Source organism: Synchiropus splendidus, chromosome 7, assembly GCF_027744825.2.
Source record: "Synchiropus splendidus isolate RoL2022-P1 chromosome 7, RoL_Sspl_1.0, whole genome shotgun sequence".
In the NCBI taxonomy this organism is placed as follows: Eukaryota; Metazoa; Chordata; class Actinopteri; order Syngnathiformes; family Callionymidae; genus Synchiropus; species Synchiropus splendidus.
Genome location: NC_071340.1, coordinates 20,405,215 through 20,414,607, shown reverse-complemented (window position 1 = coordinate 20,414,607; position 9,393 = coordinate 20,405,215).

Below are 9,393 nucleotides of genomic sequence, written 5' to 3'. Positions count from 1 at the left end.
ATTAAAATAATAGCAGTACAGACTTTATATTCTAAAATAGTTGCTCTTTTTTTTCTTCCCTGCTGTCATGGATCATCTTGTCTCCCACGGAGGAGTTAGTTTCTTATATTTCAAGTATTTTTTAATTTTTATTTTGTTTTGTTTTTTCTCCCTCTCCAAAAATGTAGTATAATGTAAATGATGCATGTATGCGATAAACTTTCTGGAAAGGCAGAAATTCCTCACGATCATCTTTTCAACCTCAAATTTGAACCTTTGACGTTACAATTTTTGTGATAGGAATCACTTATATATGGTCCGCAGCTCTGAAGTTTCAGCCCCTAACAATCGGAGCTGGCCGTGAGTCTGGTCTCCTCGCAGACTTTAATCCGATACAAGTGCCCACAAAGGTACGTGTCGATTCACCTGCGCCAGCGACGATCTGCTAATCAAACCGTCACGCACACAATGACACCCGCACAAAAGATCATAGGAATAAAGAGGAATATTTTATGGTCTGCCAAGAATGGCGAGAGCTCGCTGACAGCTTCATCTCTCACCCGGTAGAGTTACCTCTGGGGACCTGAGCGAGAGAGGCGAGAGGATGGGAAGGACGCGCAGAATGCAACATGTTTTAATCTCAGCAAACAAAGGTGTTGTATCGCTTTTTTCCTTCCTTTGTCTCGCAGCTCCTCCAGGGAGAGAGGTGTTGGCTTTTCGCGCTGCTTTTGTCCGTCCTGGCCGGCAGAATGGCCTTCTGGGAAACCTGAGTGGGCAGGTGGAGGAGCCATCGGCGGCATCCGGTTTCACCGTGTTTCCTCCGCTGGTGTTTACTTTTTTGTTTATTTGCAGCATGAGAGACATGAAACCTCTTCCTCTATCTGGCCTCCCAAGCTCAAGTCCTCTCAAGCTTTGTCTCTTTGTCTTCCACTGCAGCCCACCACATCCTTCTACACCTTTTCGTCTCAATGAGATTAACAAGCAAGGGAACTGACTTCTCTGAAATTTAGAGCTGCGTGCAGCGACAACTACATTTCTATATTCATCGATATCAGTAGCAGTGGCGCTGAAGCGGCTCGAGCTGAGCTGAAACCCACCTCTGTAACTCGACACAAGGAGACGAGAATCACCTACATGTGTTTGGCAAACCTGTGCAGAGGTCACATGACTTCACTGCAAGTGTGGGAATGAGCCTGGAGATGCGGTCGACTTTCAAGTGAGACATCTCTGCTGCTCTGGTGGCCTTCAGTTAAGATGATTCCAACTCAGCTTTGAAACCACTTCTTCATTACAACTACGCCTTTGAAGTCATGATGAATTACAAAACCACACACAGCTGAGTTAACGGACCTGTACTGCAAGTGTCAGGTTAAAGGGGAGATTTTTGTTCAGGGATTCCTCCATGTTTGTTGTTGTTGTTATCATCCTAGCTGCCACGTGTCTTGTGCATCAGTGAGATCTATATCTATATACATATATATATATGAATCTGATGACTGAGTTGCTCACCCAACGTCTAAGCCAGAAGCTACAGTGAGCGCATGGCAGTCACACGCAGCTGCACCAAGCTAATCCAGTTATTTTTGCTCTTCCGTGAGTTATCTACACCATTGGCAAGATCAAGTGTCACTTTAACATATGGAGAAGCACAAAAGATCAATTTCCAAGTGATTTAAAAAAGAGCTCCTGCACAATCAGTATCAAACTTGGTGACGTTTGTTTACTGAAGTTAAAGAAGCGGGCCACTTTAATGGCTTGACTGAGGAGCCACAGTTGGGCAGGGCCTGACTGGAGTGAGCCTCTTCACGTGCCTCACATTCAGCAGCCTCCTTTGATCCACAGGTAGAAAGAAATCAGGGATAGACCAGCTCATAGTTACAGGGTGTGGAACGCTCAGGTGAGGATCTGGTCTCGGTTCTCCTCCATCACGTCTGTTCCGGTACGATTTAGTAGCTTCACTAGTAGCACTCCAGGGTTTAATGTCCTGTTGTGGGCTGGAGCTGGGACAGGGATGAGGCGAGTCTGGGACAGAGCGTGACTTGGTTTATGACTTTGTCACAGCCAAACTGCACAGAAGCGCACATTCAGAGCTGGACACGCACCGGGCACCTCTTCACTTCTGGAGAGACGTCACTCACTCGGCAACCCCTCCCACATGCAGCGGCCACACACATAGAGGAACAGCGCACCTGCAGCAGACACTCTACATTCACTCCTACAAAAGCCTATTTTAAGGCTTAGAACGCATTATTTCTTTTTCCATTCATTGCAATGGGAAAAATCGATTCAGATTTCGAACAAATCACCTCTCGAACGGCCGTCTGGAACGGATTGTGGTCGAGAACCGAGGTACCACTGTATTTTCATATTTACGTTTCATTACTGTTTACATTACCAGTTACTTATTATTTGCATTACCAGTTACTTATTATCACAATTATCAACTTCAAATCAAGTACTTATTCAACTTGTCTCATACTTAGTTCAGAATAGGAGTATTCATAAATACAGGAGCTCTACCGTCTGAAATTCTACTTTCTTACTCCAAAAATGTTGGTCTGGCTTCACTTAAGGCGAAATAAATCAATAAAAATATAAAAATCAATCCATCAGTTTGGAATCCAGAGGTCACAGACAGATGCGGCTGTCGAGGATCAAATCATTTGGTTCACAGCAACCCAGGATCAGTGCTGAGTCTGGGTGAAGCAGCTTCTTATGTGCCGCCCGGAGCAGCAAATACTGAATACACAAGAAGTCCGGATCTATTATTAACAGGCTTTTCTCATTCACTTAACTTAAAAAATAAATGCATAACAAGGAGGAGACCATATCCTGGAGTTCCCTCCTACACCGGAGACCATTTGAATAATTTCTCACACAATCCCCCAGTGTGAACCCAAACTGTCATCCACCGTTCTTAAGTGAGCAGAATTCTCTCTTCACTTCCAATGAAATGTCACAAGTTCACCCAAATCCCTGCGCAGCTACTGTAAGCCCCCGAATGCTCGTGAATAAGTCAACATAAGAATAAATTGTATGTTCTGTGCTTGTTTCATTAATAATACACCGCTCATTTTCATGCAGGATCGCAGCTACTCGCCAACGTAATCATCATTGACTCTATTTTTAGGCTTTTAATTGGCATGAATATTCCGATGAGAGGAGGCATACGTTGAAGACGGCAGCGTAAACAACTGTAGTTGGCCAGTTGGACTGGAAAACAAGTCAATGATGAGTCGGGTTTTTGCTAAAGAGAAGATTCACTTGTGACCTTCATGCCTCATGTCTGTTTCAACTGGCCACTTGGTCAAGATTAGAAAACCCGAGGACAAATGTTCTGGAGACAACTAAAGGTAGGGTCGGTGATCTCCAGACGCTCCTCTGAAGCCACGCCCCCCACAGCCATGCACGAGCACGAACACATGAATATTTTAATATTTAAAATGTGCGATTCCTTGGTTGTTCTAAAGTAAGACGTTTGTGTTCTCAGTGGTCCTGTAAGTTACTTGAAAAACAAGTAATATTTTATTTGGTGAAACATTAAATCGATGCGCGTGGTTGTCTGGACTCTGGTCCTCAGTGATGGACTGGAATGTGACAAGCTGCCAGCTCATATGGTGCTGAGTCTGAGTCACTCAGCTCTGGTCTCCAGAGTCAGACCCCTTCAGCCTGCTGACTGCATCCCCCGACTCTCCCTCTAAGCCCAGCCCCTCCTCCCCCCCAGCCTCATTTGGACCATTAGGGCCACGACAGACGAAGCCTCGGTCCTCTGCTCACACCCCACTTCTTCTCTTTTGATTTTCTGGCTATCAATTTGCTGACACTCTCCGTTCTCCCATCTCACAGGCGGACGACCCGTCGGGACTAGTTGTTGACGGGGGAGTTAACATCGCGTCGTGATGGCGTGTAAACGCTATCCACGACTGTCTGTCTGACTCCAGGCCTCCTGGTGATACAGCCTTATAGGTCATTCCCCCTGCATCTATCTATCTATCTATCTATCTGTCTATCTGTCTGTCTATCTATCTATCTATCTATCTATCTATCTATCTATCTATCTATCTATCTATCTATCTATCTATCTGTCTGTCTATCTATCTATCTATCTGTCTATCTATCTATCTATCTATCTATTTGTCTATCTATCGGTCTATCTGTCTGTCTATCTATCTATCTATCTATCTGTCTGTCTGTCTATCTGTCTATCTATATATCTATCTATCTATCTGTCTGTCTGTCTGTCTATCTATCTATCTATCTATCTATCTATCTATCTGTCTGTCTGTCTGTCTGTCTATCTATATATCTATCTATCTATCTGTCTGTCTGTGTCGGTCTGTCTATCTATCTATCTGTCTGTCGGTCTGTCTGTCTGTCTATCTATCTATCTATCTATCTATCTGTCTGTCTCTGTCTGTCTGTCTGTCTGTCTATCTGTCTGTCTATCTATCTATCTATCTATCTATCTATCTATCTATCTATCTATCTATCTATCTATCTATCTATCTATCTGTCTATCTGTCTGTCTATCTATCTATCTATCTATCTATCTGTCTATCTATCTATCTATCTATCTATTTGTCTATCTATCGGTCTATCTGTCTGTCTATCTATCTATCTATCTGTCTGTCTATCTGTCTGTCTGTCTATCTGTCTATCTATATATCTATCTATCTATCTGTCTGTCTGTCTGTCTATCTATCTATCTATCTGTCTGTCTGTCTGTCTATCTATATATCTATCTATCTATCTGTCTGTCTGTCTGTCTATCTATCTATCTATCTGTCTGTCTGTCTGTCTATCTATCTATCTATCTGTCTGTCTGTCTGTCTATCTATATATCTATCTATCTATCTGTCTGTCTGTGTCTGTCTGTCTATCTATCTATCTATCCCTCCTTAAAATTGATCCATGTCTCACTGAACTGTATTTGACCGATATCATATATCAGCTGAATATCATTTTCAGAATTCCTGGACAAAATTTGTTCGAGAACAAACTCCTTTGTTCAGTGGCTTGAAGCGGCACAAAGATGTCTCACATTTCTTTCATTCACTTATCAGAGGATCTTTGGTGCGATATCAAGGCTTTGTTTAGATGGGAACTGTCCAATTAGTCCTGCTAACATCAGTGACAACAGTTTGGGGAATGCATGACTCAATAGTGTTGCGTCAGTGTTGGGATGTCCGGAATCCTGTATGTGACTGTCGTGGTCAAGAATTAATAATGACCGCTGACAATAGAAAAACACAATGTCATTTTTATGTATTTTGCTATGTGTGAAAAAGTAGTTGTCAGCATTATAAAAACAAGTCCAGCCACTGGGAGGTCACCTCAGTGCTGCCCTGGAGCAGGTGAAGCAAAAACAATACTGGCTTAGCGGAAGCTCCAGAGTATAGGGCGCAACTGAATATAAGCCACACCCACCAAATTTAAGAAGCAAATTGATTAAGCTGCACAGGTCTTCTGAAAACCAGCATTGAGACTGACTACAGTTTTTCTCAGTCACTGTGATACATTTCTGGAATCATCATTGCTATTGGCAACATATTAAGTACGTTTCTCAAAACAATACACCACAAATCGTGTCTGCTGCTCAAAATCCCTAGTCCATCTCTCAAAAGTAAGGTTCTGACTCTGAGAAAAAAAGTAGATAGATAGTTTCACCTAGTCACATAAAACATAGAATAACAAAAACAAAAATAGACTCTATAGTCCTGTTCCAATGTCTGCAATGTCACTCTGTAGAGACTTTTACTGTCAGTATTTGGGTATGGAAAATCACTCGAGCTCAGAGGTGGGCAGTTAAATTTCCGAATGGGCCACATTATAAACTGTGACTGGCGCCAAAAGAAAGGCGAATGTGATGGAAAAAAATCTTAAGTCATGAAGATGAAATGAACCATAAAAGGTTCAATGGAAGTGCAAATATGGCATGAACCCTAAAAAAAAATCTATATGCATTTTAGTTGAATAGAAATGATAATAAAACTATGGACCAACCATCAAAGATGAAAAAGCAATTTATTTAAAAATACAACAAAATAAGAAAATAAGAAAAAAAAAAGTCAGGAGTGTGTAGTATTTACTGTTACTGGCTAAAACAGGATAAAAAAAAATGACAGAAAATGAATAGTTTTAGTCTGGCCTCACGAGGGCCGCAAAAACACAGGCAAAGGGCCACATATGGCCCCCCGGCCGCACTTTGCCTGCTCTACTGATACTGATCCGATATGAACAGACCAGTGCATAGATCTATCGTGTTCCGAGTCAAACTCTGTTTTCTCTTCAAGCCAGAACCACTGACGTTTCCTGCCTGGCCCAGTCCAGTCGGGCCACCTCCTGACCTCATGACCTTGGGCTCAAGGAAAACATGATACTGCTGCTTTAAATCTCTTATCCTTGCACGGAGTTATGAGGATGTCACTGCAGTCACCTCGATTGTCAGTGGATGTGGACGGGTTGCGGAGTGGCAAGGTTGTAAAATGTTAGCTCATGGAGGGGGTGGGGGGGAGCTGGAGAGCAGCCAGAGGAGAGTCGGTACAGAACAGAGGAGGGAATACGACCATCACTACGCTCTTTGACATCATCACAAATTCAGCCCCGGGCCTGAGCGGCTAATGGGGGGTCTCTCTCTTCCTCGCCCTGCATCCCCCTCCTCACCGCATGCACACAGACCAATGACATTCAAACATGTAGAGATATGACTTCCAGCACGCTCCAGCGACCACAGCTACACATGTGAACGTCCATCTGCACACACACACACACACACACACACACACACACACACACACACACACACACACACACACACACACACACAGAGCACCATGTTCAAGCCAATAAGTTGAAATAATAAATCAATGCTTCCCGATCGGAGCAGCGGAGTCTGCTTCCGTCCAACTCTCAGCAAAAGTGATGGTGGAAACCACAGCACGAGCAGGTTCTCTCCCAGCTTGTTGTGCTCTGCTTAGTCTCATTCAAAGCTAAAACCTGAGTGTCGGCCATCTGAGAGGGAGACACAGTGAAGGCCAGAGGGAGAGAAGGTGCCACGGTGGTGGAGCAGGACGTGACGGAGCGGAGATGTGCCGACTGACTGAGCTGGACTGAGCTGGACTCTAATCTGTCTAAATGGGCTCTGCCTAAAAAAGGCCCTTTCACCCAAGCAGCAGCCTGAACTCAGAGGTTGTGACAACCAGGAGACAACATGAGACAACAGCGTGTCTGTGTGTGAACGAGCCGCTAGAAATAGACATGTAGCAGAGTCGCAAAGACAAGCTGAAACAACATTTACACTTTGAGTGGACATGAACAGCAGATCGAGTCAGAGTTTTTTAGGTTATATTTACTACGAGTCTGAGTGTGCTGTTGTCACAAACAGGGCAAAATCTAAAGCTATCTGACAAACGTTCTGCTGAAAGAGTATATTTTGCTGCTCTTGTCGAACCCTCTCTGCCCTGGAAACCACAAGAGCAGCGATTTAAGTAGCCACTTGCATATTAAAAAACAAGTTCCTTCTATTCATACTAGCACATTTTAGATGCTATCCGCCTTAAACTATTGCAAATGAATGTTTTCCTTGCCTCACCTTCTAATATCCAACATTCCGAAGAATTTATGTCCACATTCTTTAAAGGTGAGATCATGTATGCTAGGACCACTAGGTGTTCAATATCCCTTGATAGTTTCCACAGCTATGGAACTTGGTTCTGAGGTGATGTAGCCATGGGTCTCAGTGAGGTGGTGCTTTGACTCCAGTATGACCTCTGTGCACCCAGGGGTCAGATACCATACCATATTTATGTATAAAGCACTTAAAAAGCAATACAAGATTGTCACTAAGTGCTGCACAACTGCAAAGTCGGGATAAAACAAACATTGAAAACAATAAAAACATGACATTTAAACAGGGCAGATACACTAAAAATGTGTTTTAAAGTGTTTTAAAAGTGGACAGTGATGGTGCCTGTCTAACATGGGGAGGGAGGGCATTCCATAGCCGGGGGCCACAGATTGAGGCACAGACTTTAGGTACCTACAGCTAGTCATCTGACCTCAAAGACCACGGAGGAACATAGGGGGTTAAAAGCTCTACTAGATACTGAGGGGCAAGACCATTTAGAGCTTTAAAAGAAAACAGAAAACTTCAATTGTAAAAGTCACCAGCAGCCAGTGAGGAGAAGCTAAGATTGGGGTGCTCACTTTTGCGTGACCCCGTTAAGAACCTGGCTGCAGCATTCTGGACATTCTGGATAGTCGTCCGCGTAGCAGTGGAAGGAAACTCCGTGTTTCTTGATGATGGCTCCAAGTGGCTGAAGGTAGAGAGAGAACAGCAGTGGGCCCAAGATGGAACCCTGAGGAACTCCACAGGAAACAGACGCCGTGGAGGATTCACAGTCCAACAATTTTACACTCATTGTTCTGATGGACAAGTACGATTTGAACCGTACTTGTCGGGTTATTTAGATTTCAGCTGTTTGTCACATGACCTGGGTGCGTGCCCTTCCACTTCAGCCACCAATGACTGCTTCCCTCCGCGTCAATCTTCTACTTAGCTCTGATTCCAACCTGTTCCAGTCCACCCCCTCAACAAAAACACAAGCGCCCTCCTGCCCAGTTCCTGTGCGGTTCATCAGTACACATTCGGGGGGTAGGTGAGCGTCTTACTCTGGTCCACTGGCATTTCCATATGTTCACCTGGCGGTGCTCGTGGTCCCTTGGTGCACACCGGTTGTGGCTCCGGGTGCGTCTGTCTTAGAGCCGGTCTTGCAACCCGGCAGGCTGGAGCCTCCCCCACATAGAGGTTGGAGGCACCAGGACCTTGCATGTGGCTCAACATATAGGGTTCCATGTTCCTCAGCTTCCTCAGGGAGATTCTTCTCCTCTCACACAGCATCACACTTAACTTACTTGGACGTGGCCCTAGCACACGTGTCTGCTTCCTCCCGGGGCCACAGCTCTGAGATATCACTGATCTACTGCTACAATATTACAATGTTGTGAGTTTGAGTTAACAACATCAACATATTAGATATTATTATTACTCCCCTGATTTCAAATAAACACTGACACCTCTGTAAATCTACGCTGATTCAGCAGAAAGTTGTCTGAATAGAAATACATCAGGGGCTGAGTGACCTGAAGCTATTCTGAAATACCTCAGACAGACTTGGAAAACAACTTGAGGGCGCTTTATTTCAAATCAATGTTGAAGGTCAGTGTGAGGCGTTGTTGCTCCACAGGAATAGAGAATCCTGTTTATTATGCCGACATCATAATGCATTGTTATTGAATGATTTTTACAAGAACTTGAGCTACAGATTATGGACAGTTTACCAAGATTACAACTAAGTGAAATGGTGGTTTGCAATATGAACAAGCGTGTGAAGTTAACCTAAATTCTGAACGGGG